Below are 13,849 nucleotides of genomic sequence, written 5' to 3' on the forward strand. Positions count from 1 at the left end.
TGACTTTCATGTATTGTGAAATAATTACCACAAAAAGTTTATTAATAATCATACATAAAACAAAACAAACAACAACAACAACAACAAAAAAAAAAACATGGGATAAGTTCCATCCATATTGTCACAAATGGCAGGAATTCCTTTTTTATGGCTGAATAAGATTCCTGTGTGTGTTTTCCCATTCTGCAGGTTGTCTTTTCTTTTGCTGTGCAAAAAGTTTTTTTAATTTCATGTAGTCCCAATCATTTTTACTTTGTTCCTTGAGCTTTATGTAGGTGGCATATCCAAAAAATCATTGCCAAGACCTACGTGAAGAATCTCTTTTCCTCTGTTTTCTTCTAGGAGTTTTATGGTTTCCAGTCTTTCATTTAAGTCTTTAATTCATTTTGAGTTAATTTTTGTGAATGGTGAAAGACAGGGGTCTAGTTTCATTCTTTTGGATGTGAATATGCAAATTTTCCACCACCATCTATTGAAAGACTATATTGAGTATTGTCTGTTTTGTCATGTATTAGTTGCTTGTGTAGGCATGGGTTTATTTCTGGGTTCTCAATTCTTTTTTTTTTTTTTTTAATTTTTTTTTCACGTTTATTTACTTTTGAGACAGAGAGAGAGACAGAGCATGAACAGGGGAGGGTCAGAGAGAGAGAGGAAGACATAGTATCTGAAACAGGCTCCAGGCTCTGAGCTGCAGCACAGAGCCCGACGCGGGGCTCGAACTCACGGACTGCGAGATCATGACCTGAGCCGAAGTCAGCCACTTAACCCTTTGAGCCACCCAGGCGCCCCTGGGTTCTCAATTCTATTCCACTGGTCTATATGTCTGTTTTTAAGCCAGGACCATACTGTTTTGATTGCTATAGCTTTAAAATATAGCTTGATATCAGCAAGTTTGATGCCTCTACTTTGTTCTCCTTTCTCAGGATTGCTTGGGCTATTTGTTTTCCGTGTAAATTCAGGATCTTTTTTTCTTTTCTGTAAAAAATACCATTGGAATCTTAATGGCAATTGCATGTAATCTATAGATGGTTTGGGGTAGTATGGGCATTTTAACAATATTAATCCCTCCAATACATGAACATGAGATACAGTTCCCTTTATTTGTGTCTTCTTTGATTCCTTTCATCAGCATTGTATAGTTTTCAGTGTATAGAGTTTTCACTTCCTGTTTAAATTTATTAAGTATTTATATTATTTTTGATGCTATTGTAAGTGGGATTGTTTACTTCACTGATTTTCCAAGAATCATTGTTAGTTTATAGAAACACTACTGATTTTTGTATGTTAATTTTGTTTCCTGGAACTTCACAGAATTCTTTGGTTAGATCTAAACGTTTTTTGGTAGAATTGTTAGGAGTTTGTACATATAAAATCATGTCATGTGTGAGTAAAGTCAATTTTACCTCCTTTCCAATCTGATGCCTTTGTTTCTTCCTCTTGCCTGATTGCTCTGGCTAGGATTTCCAGTACTACGTTGAATAGGAGCTGTTGAGAGGGGGTACATTTGTCTTGTTCCTGATCTTAGTAGAGGGAAAGCTTTGAACCTTTAACCATTGAATATGTTAGCTGTTGACTTGCCATAAATGGTCTTTTGACAATTTATAATGTGTCTCAGTGTAGGTCTATTCAAATTCAACCTATTTGGGGTCTTTTGGTCTTCATAGATCTGGATGTTCATTTTTCTCTCAAGGTTTTGGAAATTTTCAAGGATTATTGCTTTAAATATACAATTGATCTTGAACAACACAGGTTTGAACTGTGTGGGCTCACTTGTACGTGGGTTTTTTTTTTCGACACTGTGGTACTGTAAATATTTTTCTCTTCCTTGTGATACTCTTAATATTTTATCTTCTCTAGCTTAACTGTAAGATTACAGTATATGTATTATATATTAAATCCATATGCAGAATATGTGTTAATTGTGTTATCAGTAATGTTTCCAACACTCATAGGCTATTAGTTAAGTCATAGGCTATTAAGTTTTGGGGGAGTCGAAAGTTTTATGTAGATTTGCAAGTGTGTAGGGGTTGGCACCCCTAACCCCTGCATTTTTGAAGGGTCAACTGTACTTTCTATCCCTTTTTCTTTCTGGAATTCCCATAATGATATTGTTTCTTTTGATGGTATCCCATAAGCTCCATAGACTTTCTTCACTCTTTTTCATTCTTTTTTCTTTTTCCCCTCTGGATAATTTCAAATGTCCCATCTTCAAGGTCACTGATTCTTTCTTTTGCGTGGTTGAGTCTGCTTTTGAAGCTGTCTATTGAATTCTTCAGTCATTGTATTTTTCAACCCTAGGATTCCTGTTTGTTTGGCTTTTCTTTCTTTGTTGGACTTCTCATTGTGTTTATGCATTGTTTTCCTAACTTCCTTTAGTCGTGTGTGTGTTCTTGCAGTTCACTAAATTTCTTTAAGAGGATTATTCTTTTTCTGACAGTGCACAGATCTCCATTTCTTTAGGGTCAGTTTTTAGCGTTTTACTAGTTTCCTTATGGTGTCATGTTTATCTGTTTTTTTTGCAACCCTTGACTCGTTATGTTGGTATCTACACATTTGAGTAAGCAGTCTCTCTTCTAGACTTTTTAGGATTGCTTTGGCAGGGAAAGCTCTTCACCGTCTTCTCAGTTTGAATGTTTAGACTTGTCAGCTGGTAGCATCCTTGGGCAGGCAGGACTTGCTATCAGGGTCTATTTTGGGGTGAGGCCACTGCTGGAGCTCTGAGGTGGGCGTGGGATGCTGCTGGCTGAGAAGATTGGATAGGACTGCTGGCTTATTTCCCTGATCAAGCAAGGCTGTAGATTGGGCTCTGTGGTTGCCTGGGTTCTCTGGTCAGGCTTACTAGGCAGGATGAGGTGCTATATTCAGCAGCAGGTAAGATTATGAATTAGCCCCCCTGTGCTAGCAGGGCAGCAGAACAGGTCCCAGGTCCTACACCGCAACTTGTTTGGGGACGTACATGGGACAAGACTGTGCACTGAAGTCTCCAGCCCGATGGAACCAGCTGACCCTGCTAGAATCTCCACTTAAGTGTTGCTAGGCTTATGGAGCTTTCCTGGTGTTCCAGCCAAGCTTTCTGGGCCAGCGGGATTCAGGAGCCACCCTCAGCAGTGGGAAGGGCTGTCAACTAGCTTCCCTACCTAAATAGAGCAGGAGAGTGAGCTCCAAGCAGCCTCCCAGCTGTTCCTGGTTAGTTTTCCCACTCAGATGGGGCCAAGAGCTACTCAGCAGTGATTGGGCCTATGATGTAGCTTCCCGCCCAGAAAAAGCAGGAAAGCCAGCTCTCAGCATCCTCTTAGGTGTTCGTAGTCAGGCTTCCCGGTTAGGAGGGACCAGGAGCTACACTCGGCAGTGTTACAAATTTTTCTTCTCCACCCTGGGTGGAGCAGGGGGCCTAGCTTGAAGTCTGGATAAGTAGGCTGTTTGTGGTCTTGACCAAAGCTGACTTGCCCCCCAGGTTCTCCTGCTGAATGGTGCCACTGGCTTTGCTCGGAGGATGGTCAACTCTGCCCTGCTGCTCTCTCGGCTCGAGCACAGTGTCCAGTGTCCTGACCAGGCTTTTCCTGGAGGTAAGACTGGGTGGGAGTCCCAGTAAGTGACCAGATGTGCGGGGGGATGCCGGACGTGCGTCCTGTGTTCTCTTTTCCCCCTGGAGGAACCACAGGCTCAGGGAAGGCCTCTTGTTGTGGTGCTGCCTCAGCCTAAAGAGGGGCAACGTGGTGAGCGTGTAGATGGTTCTCTTTTTTAATGGAGTCTGTCTTGGTCCCTGTGGTGTGTGTGTGTAGGGTGCTTCAGCCTCACTTCTGTGTTCCAGGTTTTTTCAGTGGTGTCCATGCATACTTGTCAATTCTCGTGAGGAGGCGCGAAGTCTGGAACAACCTATGTTGGTATCTTGGTGACTTCCTGCCTTTTTATAAGTTGCCTTTTATTTGATCCTGTGTTCGCTTGGTTAATATAAACATGACTGCTTCCCACAGTTCTGCAAAAGTTGGTTGTGACCATTCCTGCTTGTCTTTCAATGTTTCTGTGGGAGGACAAGACCTTGAATCTGCACATTCCATCATGTTGCTCAAGAGTGTGTTGTGTTTAAACCTCCATTTAGCGTTGCAGTAGGGCAATTAATGGTTTAAAAGAAATAACTCCCTGAGTCTTTTGTATAATGCACAGCATTCAAACTGTTAGGTTTTTCCTATTAGAAAAAGAATGATATATTTAACTTTTCAGTTTTCAGGGATAAGCTAGTCTTTAACCCATTAGAAGGGCTCCTCTGTTCCAGACACTGTGCAAGGCATCTGATGTCTCTTATTGTTCATAAAACCTTATGAGACAGGTGCTTCTACTCCATTTTACAAATGAGATCGCTTTAGAGAGGTAAGCAGCTGTTCTGAAGTGGCAAAGATGGTGGCTGGTGGGGCTAATGTTGAACCTCACAAATGCCTGAGTCAGATCTCTTTGGTTTTCTTTTTAAAGTTTATTTATTCATTTTGAGAAAGAGGGGGTGGGGAGGAGCAGACAGAGGGAGAGAGAGAGAAATCCCAAGCAGGCTTTGTGCTGTCAGGGCAGAGCCTGACATGGGGCTCGAACCCATGAACAGTGAGATCATGACCTGAGCCAAAATCAAGAGTCAGACGCTCAACTGACAGAGCCCCACCCCAGAACTATCTATCTATCTATCTATCTATCTATCTATCTATCTATAAATGTTTATTTTAGAGAGAGCACATGAGAAGGAGAGGGGCAGAGAGAGAGGGAGACAGAATCCCAAGCAGGGTCTGTGCAGTCAGCACAGAGCCTGATGTGGGGCGGGAACCCACAAACTGCAATATTAGGACCTGAGCTGAAACCAAGAGTCGGATGCTTAACTGACTGAGCCACCCAGGCACCCCCTGAGATTTCTTTTAAAATCGGTTTTTAAAAAAGTCTCCAGGGGTGCCTGGGCTGCCTAATCAGTGGACCCTGCAACCCTTGATATTGGGGTTGTGAGTTTGAGCCCCATGTTGGGTGTAGAGATTACTTAAAAATAAAAGCTTTTAAAAAAAAAATGTAAAAAAGTCTCCAGACTTTATCAAAATACCAAGGACAGTGATGGATTTTAGTGTTTTAAAAAGCTCCTGATGTGATTCTAATGTACAACTAGTTCTGAGAATCACTGCATTTAACATTTTGGCTTCTATAGAAACAGCAGAATGGAGGTGAAATTCAAGGCAGGTCATTTTGCTTTAAATTAGGCCTCTAACTAAAATGCTTGGGGCGTTTTCAGTGAAGGCAGTAGAGGGACCAAATTGTCCTGGTTTGCAGGGGACTTCTCCGATTTTAGCACCAGAAGCCCTGTATCTTAAAAACACCTTAGTCCGGGCAGACTGGGAAGGCTGGCCACCCTACCAGGCAGATATTTATGAAATTTAATGCTCTATAATAGTTGTTTATGATTTAAAAATCCTAGAGGTGTTCCTAAAAATTTGAGCACAATAGGGAAGTCGTTTCCCTATGTTTTTCCCTCTCTAGCTTTAAGAAATCCAAATGGGGCACCTGGCTGACTAAGTGGATAGAGCGTGCAACTCTTGTCCTTGGGATTGTAAGTTTGTGCCCCACATTGGGTGTAGAGATTACTTAAAAATAAAATCTTATACAAAAATAAGTCCAAATGTGTCTAGGAACATTCTGTGTTTTTCAGTGAAAAAGCTATCAGTGGTTCTTTCTCACTTTACAGAACATTTGGTTTTTAAGGCATTTTAAATCTTTTTTTTTTTTTTTTAAAGTTTACTTATTTTGAGAGAGAGAGAAGGGGTTGGGGGAAAAGAGAGAGAATCCCAAGCATGCTCCTCGCTGACAGCATGGAACCTGACTTGAGACTTGAAGTCATGAACCCGTGAGATCATGACCTGAGCCAAAACTGAGAGTCAGATGCTTAACCAACTGAACCACCCAGGTGCTCCTGTTTTGTTCGTTTTTTTTTTTTTTTTTTTTAATTTACATGCAAGTTAGCATATAGTGCAACAATGATTTCAGGAGTAGAATTCAGTGATTCATCCCTTACATATAGCACCCAGTGATCACCCCAACAAGTGGGATGGGCCCCTTGCCCATTTAGCCCATGCCCCCCACCCTCAACTCCAGCTACCCTCAGTTTGTTCTCTATATTTAAGAGTCTTTTATGTTTTGTCCCCTTGCTGTTTTTATATTATTTTTGCTTCCTTTCCCTTATGCTCATCTGTTTTGTATCTTAAATTCCACATATGGGTGAAGTCATATTTGTCTTTCTCTAATTTCGCTTAGCATAATATCCTCTAGTTCCATCCACATAGTTGCAAATGGCAAGATTTCATTCTTTTTGATTGCCGAGTAATACTCCATTGTATGTATATACCACATCTTTATCCATTCATCTGTCGATGGACATTTGGGCTCTTTCCATACTTTGGCTATTGTCGATAGCACTGCTATAAACTTTGGGGTGCCCGTGCCCTTCTGAAACAGCACACCTGTATCCTTGGGTAAATACCTAGTAGTGCAATTGCTGGGTTGTAGGGTAGTTCTATTTTTAGTTTTTTGAGGAACCTCCATACTGTTTTCCAGAGTGGCTGCACCAGTTTGCCTTCCCACCAGCAGTGCAAAAGAGATCCTCTCTCTCCGTATCCTCTCCAACATGTTGTTGCCTGAGTTGTTAATGCTAGCCATTCTGACAGGAGTGAGGGGGCATCTCATTGTGGTTTTGATTTGTATTTCCTTGATGATGAGTGATGTTGAGCATTTTTTCATGTGTCTGTTAGCCACCTGGATATCTTCTTTGGGAAAGTGTCTATTCATGCCTTTTGCCCTTCTTCTCTGGATTATTTTTTTGTGTGTTGAGTATGATAAGTTCTTTACAGATTTTGGATACTAACCCTCTATCTGATATGTCGTTTGCAAATATCTTCTCCCATTCTGTTACTTGTCTTTTAGGTTTGCTGATTGTTTCCTTTGTCGTGCAGAAGCTTTTTATTTTGATGAGGTCCCAATAGTTCATTTTTGCTTTTGTTTCCCTTGCCTCCAGAGATGTGTTGAGTAAGAAGTTTCTGTGGCCAACATCAAAGAGGTTTTGTTTTTTTTAAATTTTTTTTTAACGTTTATTTATTTTTGAGACAGAGGGAGACAGAGCATGAACGGGGGAGGGGCAGAGAGAGAGGGAGACACAGAATCGGAAGCAGGCTCCAGGCTCTGAGCCATCAGCCCAGAGCCCAACGCGGGGCTCGAACTCATGGACCACGAGATCGTGACCTGAGCTGAAGTCAGACGCTTAACTGACTGAGCCACCCAGCCGCCCCTCAAAGAGGTTTTTGCCTGCTTTCTCCTCGAGGGTTTTGATGGCTTCCTGTCTTACATTTAGGTCTTTCATCCATTTTGAGTTTATTTTTGTGTATGGTGTAAGAAAGTGGTCCAGGTTCATTCTTCTGCATGTCGCCGTCCAGTTTTCCCAGCACCACTTGCTGAAAAGATTGTCTTTATTCCATTGGATATTCTTTCCTGCTTTGTCAAAGGCTAGTTGGTCATATGTTTGTGGGTCCGTTTCTGGGTTCTCTATTCTGTTCCATTGATCTGAATGTCTGTTCTTGTGCCAGTACCATACTGTCTTGATGATTACAGCTTTGTAGTACAGCTTGAAGTCTGGGATTGTGATGCCTCCTGCTTTGGTTTTCTTTTTCAAGATTGCTTTGGCTATTGGGGTCTTTTCTGGTTCCATACAAATTTTAGGGTTGTTTGTTTTAGCTCTGTGAAGAATGTTGGTGTTATTTTGATAGGTATTGCATTGAATACATAGATTGCTTTGGGTAGTATTGGCATTTTTAACAATATTTGTTCTTCCAATCCATGAGCATGGAGTATTTTTCCATTTTTTTGTGTCTTCAATTTTTTTGATAAACTTTCTATAGTTTTCAGTGTGTAGATATTTCACCTCTTTGGTTAGGCTTATTCCAAGGTATTTTATGGTTTTTGGTGCAGTTGTAAATGGGATCAATTTCTTCATTTCTCTTTCTGCTGCTTCATTATTGGTATATATAAATGCAACCGATCTCTGTGCATTGATTTTATACCCTGCAGATGCCCCTGTTTTTTAAGGAATTCTTAATGGGGCCCCCTAGACCACAAGAAATGCTTAGCACCATTTATTACTTTATTTAAAAAATTTTAATCATTATTAAAGACAGAGTGTGAGCAGGGGATGGGCAGAGAGAGAGGAAGACCCAGAATCTGAAGCAAGCTCCAGGCTCTGAGCTGTCAGCACAGAGCCCAATGCGGGGCTCGAACTCACAAACCGTGAGATCATGACCTGAGTTGAAGTCTGATGCTTTAACCGACTGAGCCACCCAGGTGCCCCATGTTTAGCACCATTTATTAACCAGTTAGGTCTAAATATTTAAAAATATTACACATTTAAAATATTGCATCCTTAAATTATAATTACTAATTGGGTTGTGTGTATCTGCCCCTAAGCAACTTATCAAACCTTGGAATCAAATTGGACATTACTACTCGTTTTCTGTTCCACATGGAATTTCATGAGGTACTTGCTTTTATCACAGTGTCAGAAGTTCAGAAATAACAAAACCAGTGAATCACCAAAGTAGTAATTAAAAATAGTTTGTAAACTGGGAGCACTGAAACCAAAACATGGAATAAAGCTCAGGGGTGTGTGTGTGTGTGTGTGTGTGTGTGTTTAAGTTTTATTTATTTCAGTAATCTCTGTACTCAATGTGGGGCTCGAACTCATGACCCCGAAATCAAGAGTCTCAAGTTCTTCTGACTGAGCAGCTGGATGCCCCTCAGTTGTATGTTGGTGTGAGCAGTTTATATAGTGAGAATGCAGTGACAGTTTATTCTAAATTCATTGGTTATATTAGAATTTTCTTAAATGATAGTGAATTGGTCAGTGGTTACCTCCTACCAACCTTGGGAAACAGTTTAAGTTTTATTTATGATTTTTAGAGGTGTAAATAAGAAATGACCCAGGTCAAGTCAGTCTGGCAAAATACGCTAAATTAAGCTTTGCTTGTAGGACTAAACTGGTTTTGCCTGCTTAGGGAATTTTCAAGGCTGGTCTCCATTTGCTTTGTTTTTTTTATTTCATTTTTTAATTAAAAAAAAATTTTTTTTAACGTTTATTTTTGAGACAGAGCATGAACGGGAGAGGGTCAGAGAGAGAGGGAGACACAGAATCCGAAACAGGCTCCAGGCTCTGCGTGGTCAGCACAGAGCCCAACGCGGGGCTCGAACTCACGGACCGCGAGATCATGACCTGAGCTGAAGTCGGCCGCCCAACCGACTGAGCCACCCAGGCACCCCTCCATTTGCTTTTAACAGCGGCCTCTGGAAACCCAGCTTCACAAATACGTGTTGTCTTCTAAAGTACTGTAACATGATCTAACGTTGACACTGAACAGCCTTGAGCTAGAAGCTCCAGTGGTTTGTGAGTGGTGTTGAGTACTGCTGTCTCCCTTGAGAATTTAAAATGTCCCACAGTATCCTGCGGGTTACAACAGTGCCCAGGGCATCTCAGCTCAGTTTGGGAACTGTTGGGTCTATAGATAATTCTGTCTTGAAACCATCTACATGAAAATACTCAATTGAATCGTCAACCTTAATCCTTTTTTTACAGGCTTTTTATTAAATGTCAAATCTTTATTGACATTAATCCACATTTCTCTGGACTAACTCCATGCGACTTGACTAAGAGAATATTGTCAACATAAATTAGTCCTTGATTCTCTTACAGAATTTTCCTGGGGGCATTTCTGGTTAGCAGATCACACTGAATCCCTTATGTGAAATCCTTCAGGGCAGTGATTCTAAGGTAGTATTCTTGATGGAAATGTGTTAAGTTTAGGTTCATTTGGGTGGAAAAGGGGTTGAAAACCACTGGTCTAGTGGCGCCTGGGTGGCTCAGTCGGTTAAATGTCTGACTCTCGATTTTGACTCAGGTCATAATCTCCTGGTTTGTGAGTTTGGGCTTTGCGCTGACAGTGCAGATGGGGATTCTCTCTCTCCCCTCTCTCTGCCCCTCCCCCACTCACTCTAACTCCATCTGTCTCTCTCAATTATAATAATAAACAAATCCAACACTGGTCTAATGGACTAGGTATGTTAAAAACAAAAGTATCTCTGGATATCCCTACCAGTTTTCCTCGGTTAACATCTACTAATGACTTCAGAAAGTATCACGAAGAACAATTAGTATGGTATTCAACGGTACTCGGCCCATGGGTAACAGTGTGTGAGATAGTTCACTATTCCAGACACTTGTCTGATCTATAAAGTATTTTCAAAAATTGATGCACCACTGTAACATTCAATAAAACACACAGATCTTAGGTTTTCCATTCAATGAATTAACTTTGAATACACTCCTGTACCCATCATGCAAATCATGTTATAGAGCATTTCCATCACTACCAGATTCCTCGTCTATTTTCATTCCTCCATCATTTTAGGTCTGTTCTTACATTGAATCATAAAGTATGTATTCTTTTCTAACTTCTTTCATTTAATGATGTTTTTGAGATTAAGTTATATGCATTAGTCCATTTCTAATGCTGAGTTTTCCATTTTATGAATACACCAGTTATACCTTCTGTTTTGGGCTATTAATAAGGCTCTTATCAACAGTTATGTATACTCATGTTTTTGTGAACATATATATTTTTTTAATGTTTATTTTTGAGAGAGAGGGAGAGAGAGACAGAGGGGGAGCAGGGTAAAGGCAGAGAGGGAGGGAAACACAGAATCCGAAGTAGGCTCCAGGCTGAGAGGTCAGCACAGTGCCTGACGCAGGGCTCAAACCCACAAACTGTGTGATCACGACCTAAGCCAAAGTCAGATGCTCAACCGAGCTACCTGGGTGCCCTGACATATTTTTTCTTGCATAAATGCTCAGGAATGGTTTTGCTGAATCGTATGGCAAATGAATGTTTAACTTTACTAAGAAACTGATGAATAGTTCTCCAAAGAGGTTGTTCATTTTAAACTTCCAGCAGCAACATAGGAGTGTTCCAGTGGCTTCACATTCTTGGCATTTGTGGATGTTAGTTTTCTTTTTTTTTTCCCATTCTAGTGCATGTGAAATGGTGTATCATGGTGGTTTTAATTTGTACTTCCCAGAGGACCTAAGATGTTGTGTAAATTTTGAATTTTGATTAAGTCTAACTTGTCCTTTTTTTTTTTTTTCTTCGTTTAGTACTTTGTGTCCAAGAAATCTCAAAGATATTTTTTTTTTCCTACATACTTTTTGGGTTCTACATTTAAATCCATGATTTTGTGTGTGTGTGTGTGTGTGTGTGTGTGTGTGTGTGTGTCCGAGTAGAGAATAAGAGTCAAGCCTTTTTATTTCATACATTCGTTTCACCAATATTGTTATACTTTCCTTTTCCCACTGAATTAACTTGCCATCTTGGTCAAAATTTGTGTACATCTGTTTCTGGACTCTTGGCTGAGTCTAATACCACAGTCTTGATTACTTAAACTTCATGTAAGTTTTTTGTTAGTTTATTTTAGTAATCTCTACACCCAGTGTGGGGCTCAAACTCACACCCGTGAGTTCAGGAGTCATAGCTCTTTCCACTGAGCCAGCCAGATGCCTCCTTTAAATTTTGACAGCAGATAAGCATGTCTTCCAACTTAAGGTTGTTTGACTCTTGTAAGGTCTTTGCACTTCTACATAATTTTTAATATATTAACAAACCAGTCTTTTTTTTTTTTAAGTCTAATGGAATTTTGATAGGGATTGCGAAGTATAAATCAATTTATGGAGAATAGACCCCTTAACCGAAAACTGTTTTCCAATTCACGAACATGATGTCTCTCAAGTCCAAGTTTTCATCTTCTCAGCAAAGTTTTGCTCTTTAGTGCAGAGGTCTCATAGATCTATAAATTTGTTCCTAGGTATTTGATGTTTTTTTTGCTACTAGAATGTTACTGTTTTTAAACTTTAAGTTTCTAATCAGATCACCAGCATGCCCCAGGCTTTGATTTTTCTAAGATCTTGCTAAATTCACTTACTAGTTCTGGCTGGTTCTCTTTTTCTTGCGGAGTAAGATTTTCTGTGTAAACAGCCATATCATTTGTGAATGACTATTCTAAGCTCTTGTGTTCCAATCTTTATGAGTTTTTCTTGACCGACTGTATGGCTCTGACTTACAGAACAGTGTTGAACAGAAATGGTGAGAGCAGACATCCTTGGTTTGCTTAGTATTTCACCATGAAGTATGATGTTAAGTGTAGATGTTCTTTTGCAGATGCTCTTTGTAAGACTGAGGAATTTAACTCCTAGGGTTTGTATTGTGAGAGGATGTTGAATTTTGTCCAGTGCATTTTCTATAATCATTGATAGGATATTTTCCTCTGTTCACAGGTAAATCATATTGATTGACTTTCTAATGTTAAATAGACCTTGCCCTCCTGGAATAAAACCTATTTGGTCAAGATGTATTATCCTTTTAATACATTGCTAGGTTCAATCTGCTAATGTTTGAAGAACTTTTATTCTTGTGTTCATGAGGGATATTGGTCTGTTATTGTTACAGCTTTTTCAGGTTTTGAATCAGATATGGTATTTCTTGGAGGTCCTCTACATATTTTGTCACAGGCCTAAGAAATGCAAAAATCAATTGTTTTGAGGTGTTTTTAGTGTCCATTTTTGGGTTCCTAAGAGCCAATATAAGTTTTTTTTTTACAGAATAAGAAAGATGACTTTTTAAAATTTCATATTCTTTATGTGAACGAAAAGCTGAAAAAAATCCAGGGAGAGAATTGAGATGTGAGATGAATTGTTAACAGGAAGAAGAGAAAAAAATCTGCACTGGGGATTAAGGAAGTTTCACAAATGTTTTTGATTATCCTCCATTATAGTATATGACGGATAAAAATCTTGAGGTTCAAACTCCAAGTATAATGAAGCCTACTATAATGAAATTTAAATTATTGGGAGTTTAAAGCAATTTGTAGTTTTGAAAGCAGTTCTAATATTTCCCATTCTACAAAAATAAAAATCTCTCTAACCAAGTTAAAAATGTAAAGGAACACGCCCAACACAGCTTTAATTAAAAATGCAGGGGCACCTGGGTGGCACAGTTGGTTAAGTGTCCAATTCTTGATCTCAGCTCATGAATTCGAGCCCCACGTTGGGTTCTGTGCTGATGGTGGGGAGCCTTGTGGGATTGTCTCTCTTCTCTGCCCCTCCCCTGCTTGTGCTCTCTTTCTCAAATAAACTTAAATACAAAAGTCAGGGAAATTTCCAAATGTACACTTCATTAAAACTAAAATTTCATATGCAATAAAGATCTGCCTTTTGTGTTAACACACACACGTACGTTTGTGTAAGTAGAGAAAAAGTCTGAAATGGTAACATTAAAATGAAACAGCAGTTACCTCTGGGACAGTAATTGGTGCAGGAATGCTAAATGCTTTCTAGAAGAGATCCTATTCTTATATAATTTGCGTAACTAAAAGAGCATTCAAACTGTTCATACTAGTGAATCACAAATAGAAATAACACATCAATCTGTTAAAATATACACAGCTTCAGGGACACCTGGGTGGCTCAGTCGGTTAAGCATCTGACACTTGATTTTGGCTCAGGTCATGATCTCATGGTTTCGTGAGTTCGAGCCCCACGTCGGGCTGTGTATGCTGACCATGCAAAGCCTGCTAGCATTCTATCTCCCTCTCTCTCTGCCCCTCTCCTGCTCATGCTGTCTCTCTCAAGATAAATAAATGTTAAAAAAAAAAAAAAATACACAGCTTCAAAACTAGAGGTGAAAATGTCAGAAGCCACATGCTGAAGTCCTACAATATGGTATTTTTTTTTCCTGATATTCTTTGG

The sequence above is a fragment of the Panthera pardus genome, unplaced genomic scaffold (assembly GCF_024362965.1).
Source record: "Panthera pardus isolate Hobbes unplaced genomic scaffold, ASM2436296v1 HiC_scaffold_25, whole genome shotgun sequence".
Lineage (NCBI taxonomy): Eukaryota > Metazoa > Chordata > Mammalia > Carnivora > Felidae > Panthera > Panthera pardus.